A 7,464-nucleotide genomic window follows, 5' to 3' on the forward strand; every position below is an offset into this window, starting at 1 on the left:
GGAAAGGGAAAGAGCGAGTGAAAAGGCAGAGAGGGAAGGAGCGATCGGAGGGAGAGAGTAGGTAATGGAGAGAGGGGGAGGGGAGAGAGAGAGAAGAAAGAGGACAAAGGAGAGAGAGGAGGACAAGTGAGCGAAAGAAAGTGGAGAGGGAAGGGGAGAGAGGGGAAAGTGGGGAGTGAGAGAGGAAGGAATGAGAGAGGCGAGGGGGCAAAGAGTGGGGAAGGGGAGAGAGAGGGGGAAGGGGAGAGAGAGGGAGAGAGAGGAAGGAGTGGGAAAAAGAGGGAAAGGGAGAGAGAGGAAAAAAAGTTGTAAAACAGGTTGCGATGGGGAAGGGAGAAAGAGAGCCTGTAATTTCATGTTTGGTCTCAGAGCTGTTTAAAATTTATAATTAGAGCCCTTGTTAATTGACAGTGAATTTAAATGCTGAGCTAATTTTGAACGACCCCAGTGAGATTTGAACACACTACCACTGGTTTACGAAACTAGTGCTCTAACCCCTTAGCTATGGAGCCATCTGTTCTGGGGAACACAGGGGAAGGAGCAGGAAAGAGAGGGGAAGGGAAAAGAGAGAGTGGAAGGAGGGAGAGAGAGGGGGAAGGGGAGAGAGAGAGGGGCGAAAAGAGGGAGTTGGGGAAAGAGAGGGAGGGGATGGACAGAGAGGGAGCGTGGAAGGGCGGGGGGGAGAGAGGGGAAGGAGTGGGAGAGAGTGGGAGCGGAGAGAGCGTAAGGGGAGAGAAAGGGGAAGGAGTGAGAGAGAGGGGGAAGGGGAGAGGGAGGGGAAGGAGTGAGAGAGAGGGGGAAGGCGAGAGACGGTCAGGAGAGAGAGGGAGGGGCAGGGGAGAGAGAAAGGAAGGGGAGAGAGAGGGAGAAGGGGAGAATCCCAAAAGAAAGGGTAAAGAGAGAGAGGAGGAAGAGGGGGGTGGGGAGGTCAGAGGGAGAGGGAAAGGGAGAGGGAAAAGGCAGAGGGGGAAGGGAAGAGAGGGGGTGAGAGTGGGTAGTGGAAAGAGAGGGAGGGGAGACAGAGAGAGGGTGGAGGGGATGGAGTGACAGAGAGGGGAATGAGTGTATTGTGTTCCTAACACAGATGAGATTGCACACAGGGAGGTTACAGTAACAGTGACCTCAGTCTTTAATAAGACACTCCAGAGTGAGAAACAGGCCTTAGGGGCGGCTTATACACAGTGCTCCCAATGGAATCCCTTGGGACTTCAGGGGATGAACTCCCTGGTGGCGGAACATGGGAGAGCAAGTTTTACAGATACACAACAGAGTGAGAGATGAGGAAAGTGAGATAGTGGGAAAGGGAGAGAGGGGTAAAAAGATGTAGCACGGGTCGTGATGGGGAAGGGAGAGAGAGATTTGGAAGGGGAGAGAGAGTGTCAGACAGACGAGAATCTGTTGTTGAAGGATTGGTCTCAGAGCTGTTTAATATTTATAATTAAAGCCCTGGTTAATTGACAGCAAATTTAAATATTGAGTAGGCCCCAATGAGATTTGAACTCATGACCCCTGGTTTACTAGACCAGTGCTCTAACCCCTGAGCTATGGAGCCACCTGCTTTGGGAAAGACAGGGGAAGGAGCAGGAAAGAGAGGGGAAGGGAAAAGAGAGAGTGGAAGGAGTGAGAGAGAGGGAAGGGGAGAGAGAGAGGGAGGGGTAAGGGAAAAGCGAGCGTGGAAGGAGTGAGAGAGGGAGGGGACGGAGTGAGAGAGAGGGGGAAGGGGAGAGAGGGAAGGGACGGAGTGAGAGAGAGGGGGAAGGGGAGACAGGGAGGAGGAGAGAGGGGAAGGGGAGAGAGAGAAGGGGAAGGGGAAAGAGCAATTGGAAGGATTGAGAGAAAGGGGAAGGGGAGAGAGTGGGGAAGGAGTGAGAGAGAGGGGGAAGGAGTGACAGGGAGGAAAAGAGAGGGGAAGGGGAGAGACGGAGGGGAGTGAGGGAGGGGAGGAAAGAGAGGGGACGGGAGAGGAAAGGGAGAGTGAAAAGGCAGAGGGGATGTGAAAGTGGGCAGCGGAGAGAGGGGGACAGGAAAGAGAGGGGAAGGAGTGATAGAGAGGGGGAACGGGAAAGAGTGGGGAAGGAGTGAGAGAGAGGGGAAGGAGAGCGAGAGGGGAAGGAAAGAGAAGGAGGAGGCGGGGAGAGAGAAAGGAAGGGGAGAGAGAGGGAGAAGGGGAGAATCCGAAAAGAAAGGGTAAAAAGAGAGAGAGAGAGGAGGAAGAGAGGGGAGGGGAGGAGAGAGGGAGAGGGAAAGGGAGAGTGAAAAGGCAGAGGGGGAAAGGGAGAGAGGGGGAGAGAGAGAGAGGGGGAGGGAGACAGAGAGGGAGATGTGGAGGGTATGGAGGGCGAGGGGAATGAGTGAGGCACGGGGAAAGTGAGATAGCGGGAAGGGGAGAAAGTGAGGGGAAGGAGTGAGAAAGGGGGGAAGGAGAGAAGGGATTGAGTGAGAAAGGTGGGGAATGAGAGCGTAAAGTTCTTTCTCAATGGCACAAAACCCACACGAGGCAAATTCTGTGGACTAGGTCACTCCATGACCTGTACCTTTATTCACAGGACCAAGAGGTGATGACCCTGCGTGGGACCTCCCTTTATGTACCTGGACGACCAGGTAAGGAGTGTCTCCCACAAGTTCGCCCCCTGTGGTCAAGATGTGCATTGCTTAAGTCTATTCAGTATTGCAGTGGTTTTACATGGAGGTTACATGTATGACAGAGAGACAGGGAGGAAGAGAGAGGGGAACTGGAGAGAGAGAAGGGGGAGGGGAAAGAGATCTAGGATACGAGGAATGAGATAGTGGAAGTGAGGGAGAGAGCGGGAAAAGAGTCGGAAAGAGAGGGGAAGGGGAAAGAGAGAGGGGAAGGAGTGAGGGAGCGAGGGGGAAGGGGAGACAGGGAGGAAGAGAGAGGCGGAAGCGGAGGGGAAGGAGCGAGAGAGAGGGGAAGGCGAGAGAGGGAGGAGGCAGGGGAGAGAGAAAGTAAGGGGAGAGAGAGAGAAGGGGAGAATCGGAAAAGAAAGGGTAAAGAGAGAGAGAGAAAGGAGGAAGAGGGGGAGGGGAGGGAAGAGGGAGAGGGAAAGGGAGAGTGAAAAGGCAGAGGGGGAAGGGGAGAGAGGGGGGAGAGAGAGAGAGGGGGAGGGGAGACAGAGAGGGAGATGTGGAGGGGATGGAGGGCAAGGGGAATGAGTGAGGCACAGAGAAAGTGAGATAGCGGGAAGGGGAGAGAGTGAGGGGAAGGAGTGAGAAAGTGGGGAAGGAGAGACATGGAGGAAGAGAGAAGGGAAGTGGAGAGAGAGAAGGGGGAGGGGAAAGTGATCTAGGATAAGGGGAATGAGATAGTGGAAGTGAGGGAGAGAGACGGGGAAGGGGAGACAGGGAGGAAGAAAGACGGGCAGGGGAGAGAGAGAGGGAAAGGAGAAAGCGAGATTAAGGAGAGAGAGAGGGAAGGAGTGAGAGAGCGAGGGGGGAGAATGGAAGGGGAGATAAAGAGAGGGGAAGGAGAGAGAGAGAGGGAGAAGCGGAGAATCTGAAAAGAAAGAGATAACCGGGACGGGGTGGAGGAGTGAAGAGGCAGAGGCTGAAGAGAGAATAATGAATTAGAGATGGGAATTTAAATACTAAATTAATTTTGGGTAGGCCCCAATGAGATTTGAACCACCTGCTCTGGGAAAGATAGGGGAAGGAGCAGGAAAGAGAGGGGAAGGGAAAAGAGAGAGGGGAAGGAATGGGGAGAGAGTGAAAGGAGAAAGGGAAGGGGAGAGAGGGGAAAGAGGTGAGAGAGAGACAGGGGAAGGAGTTAGAGAGAGGGGAGGGAAGTGGAGACAGGGAGGAAGAGAGAGGGGAAGGGGAGAGAGGTGGGAGGGAGGGGAAAGAGAGGGAGGGGAAGGGGAGAGAGAGTATGGAAGGGGAGAGAGAGGGTGAGGGGAGAGAGAGGGGGAAGGAGTGAGAGAGAAGTGGAGGGGAGATAGAGGGGGAAGGAGTGAGAGAGACGGGGAGGGGAGATAGAGGGGGAAGAAACATAGAAACATAGAAAATAGGTGCAGGAGTAGGCCATTCGGCCCTTCGAGCCTGCACCACCATTCAATAAGATCATGGCTGATCATTCCCTCAGTACCCCTTTCCTGCTTTCTCTCCATACCCCTTCATCCCTTTAGCAGTAAGGGCCATATCTAACTCCTTCTTAAATATATACAATGAACTGGCCTCAACAACTCTCTGCGGCGGGGAACTCCACAGGTTAACAACTCTCTGAGTGAAGAAGTTTCTCCTCATCTCAGTCCTAAATGGTCTACCCCTTATCCTTAGACTGTGTCCCCTGGTTCTGGACTTCCCCAACTTCGGGAACATTCTAACCGCATTTAACCTGTCCCGTCCCATCAGAATCTTATACGTTTCTATGAGATCCCCTCTCATCCTTCTAAACTCCCGTGTATAAAGGCCCAGTTGCTCCAGTCTCGCCTCATATGTCAGTCCCGCCATCCCGGGAATCAGTCTGGTGAACCTTCGCTGCACTCCCTCAATAGCAAGAATGTCCTTCCTCAGATTAGGAGACCAAAACTGAACACAATATTCCAGGTGAGACCTCACCAAGGCCCTGTACAACTGCAGTAAGACCTCCCTGCTCCTATACTCAAATCCTCTCGCTATGAAGGCCAACATACCATTTGCCTTCTTCACCGCCTGCTGTACCTGCATGCCAACTTTCAATGACTGATGTACCATGACACCCAGGTCTCGTTGCACCTCCCCTTTTCCTAATCTGTCACCATTCAGATAATATTCTGTCTTCGTGTTTTTGCCTCCAAAGTGGATAACCTCACATTTATCCACATTATACTGCATCTGCCATGCATTTGCCCACTCACCTAACCTGTCCAAGTCACCCTGCAGCCTCTTAGCATCCTCCTCACAGCTCACACTGCCACCCAGCTTAGTATCATCTGCAAACTTGGAGATATTACACTCAATTCTTTCATCTCAATCGTTTATGTATATTGTAAATAGCTGGGGTCCCAGCACTGAGCCCTGCGGCACTCCACTAGTCACTGCCTGCCATTCTGAAAAGGACCTGTTTATCCCGACTCTCTGCTTCCTGTCTGCCAACCAGTTCTCTATCCACGTCAGTACATTACCCCCAATAACATGTGCTTTAATTTTGCACACCAATCTCTTGTGTGGGACCTTATCAAAAGCCTTTTGAAAGTCCAAATACACCACATCCACTGGTTCTCCCTTGTTCACTCTGCTCGTTACATCCTCAAAAAATTCGAAAAGATTTGTCAAGCATGATTTCCCTTTCATAAATCCATGCTGACTTGGACCGATCCTGTCACTGCTTTCCAACTGTGCTGCTATTTCATCCTTAATAATTGATTCCAACATTTTCCCCACTGCTGATGAAGGAGTGAGAGAGGGGGGAAGGGGAGAGAGGGGGAAGGAGCGAGGCTGTGACAAGGGAAGGGGAAGGAGGGAGAGGGGAATGAGCGAGAGAAGGGGAAAGCGAGATAGTGGGAAAGTGAGAGAGGGGTAAAAAGATGTAAAACAGGTCATGATGGGGAAGGGAGAGAGATTTGGAAGGGGAGAGAGAGTGTAAGAGAGACGAGAAGAGGAGAGGGGGAAGGGTGTGAGTGGAGCTTGTTGTTCCAGTGTCGGTCTCGGAGCTGATTAATATTTATAATTAAAGCTGCTGTTAATTGACGGTGAATTTAAATACTGAGCTAATTTGAGTAGACCCCAAAGAGACTGAAACTCACTACCCCTGGTTTACAAGACCCGTGTTCTAACCCCTGAGCTATGGAGTCACCCGCTCTGGGACAGGTCGGGGAAGGAGCAGGAAAGAGAGGGGAAGGGAAAAGAGAGAGTGGAAGGAGTGAGAGAGAGGGGAGAATGGGAGAGAGAGGAATGGGGAAGGGGAGAGAGAGCGGAGGGGAGAGAGAGAGGAAGAGAGGGAGGTGGGGAAAGAGAGGGAGGGGATGGACAGAGTGAGAGAGTGTGGAAGCGGGGGGGAGAGAGGGGAAGGATTGGGAGAGAGGGGGAGGGGAGAGAGCAGAAGGGGAGAGAAAGGGGAAGGAGTGAGAGAGAGAGGGAAGGGAAGACAGGGAGGAAGAGAGAGGGGAAGGGGAGAGAGAGTGGGGGTGGGGAGGGAGGGAGGGGAGGAAAGAGAGAGGACGGGAGAGGGAAAAGGCAGAGGGGGTGAGAGAGTGGGTAGCGGAGAGAGGGGGAGGGGATAGAGGGAGGGAAGATAGAGGAGGAAGGAGAGAGGGGGTAAGGAGAGGAGAGAGAATGAAATAAGAGAGGGAAGGGGAGACAGTGAGTGGAAGGGAAGAGAGAGGGGAAGGTGTGAGAGAGTGAGAAGGGGAGAATCTGAAAAGGAAGAGGCAGCTGGGAATGGAGAGTCAGAGGCGGAAGAGAGAATAACAAATTAGAGATGGGAATTTAAATACTAAATTAATTATGCAAAGGTCCCAGTGAGATTTGAACCCATGACCCCTGGTTTACTAGACTAGTGCTCTAACCCCTGAGCTATGGAACCACCTGCCCTGGGCTGTGTCATTCCCCAGTTAGTGCTGTGTGTTTGAAGAATGAGGAGGGGTCAGTGAAACGCTCAGATTGTGTCTCATCCCCCAGACTCCTGCCTCCGTCTCTTCATTATTCGCCTCTCAACATCGATATATCGGGTCTTTCACGTAGTAAAACATCCCAAGGCAACTCAGTCACACTCTGCCTCAATCTCTCTCTGCCTCTCTGTCTCTCTCAATCTCACTCTCTTTCTTTCTGTCTCTCACCTTTTCACTCTGTCCCTCGAGGGGCGAAGATAGAGCGGGGGAAGGGGAGAGAGGGAGAAGGGGAGAGAGAGGGGGGGAATGGGAGAGAGAGGGGGCAATGGGAGAGGTGGGGAGGGGGAGAGTCTGATGGGACAGGGGAGAGTGAGAGTGAGGGAAGGAGGGAAAGGGATGAGGGAGGGGAGTGGAGACAGGGGAGGCGAGGGAGAAGGAGAGGGATGCGAGAGAAAGGAGGGGAGAAAATGAAAAGGAAGAGGGAAAGGAGTGAGCGAGAGGCGAAGGGAAGAGAGAGAGAGGAATACGGAGAGAGAGATGGAGAAGGGGAGCGAGAGAGGGGTAAGAGGAGAGAGAGAGGGTAAGGAATTTGAAATAGAGGGGACGGAGAAGGAGAGAGGGGAAGGGGAAAGAGAGAGAGGAAGAAAGAGGGGCAGGGGAGAGAGAAGGGGGAAAGGGGAAAGAGAGGTTATGGGGAGTGGGGTAAGGAGTGAGAGAGAGAGGGGAAGGGGAGAGAGGGGAAGGGGAGAGAACGGGAAAGGGAGAGAGTTGGAGGGGAGAGTCATTGAAAGCAGCCATGCCGGTGCAGCAAGCAGTTAGGAAGGCAAATGGTACGTTGGCCTTCATTGCAAGAGGGTTTGAGTACAGGAGCAAGGATGTCTTACTCCAGTTATACAGGGCCTTGGTGAGACCACACCTG

At 52.8% G+C, this 7,464-nt stretch overlaps 2 non-coding genes across 2 annotated transcripts; both read right to left on the reverse strand.

Annotated features, from left to right (window-relative positions):
• Positions 1-1,479: 1,479 nt before the first annotated feature.
• Positions 1,480-1,552, reverse strand: trnat-agu (transfer RNA threonine (anticodon AGU)). The gene has a single exon. It is a non-coding gene; the product is annotated as a tRNA-Thr (tRNA).
• A 4,895-nt stretch (positions 1,553-6,447) lies between these two features.
• On the reverse strand, positions 6,448-6,520 carry trnat-agu (transfer RNA threonine (anticodon AGU)). Its single transcript has one exon. It is a non-coding gene; the product is annotated as a tRNA-Thr (tRNA).
• Positions 6,521-7,464: the final 944 nt, after the last annotated feature.

The sequence above is a fragment of the Pristiophorus japonicus genome, unplaced genomic scaffold (genome assembly GCF_044704955.1).
Source record: "Pristiophorus japonicus isolate sPriJap1 unplaced genomic scaffold, sPriJap1.hap1 HAP1_SCAFFOLD_592, whole genome shotgun sequence".
Taxonomy (NCBI): Eukaryota; Metazoa; Chordata; class Chondrichthyes; family Pristiophoridae; genus Pristiophorus; species Pristiophorus japonicus.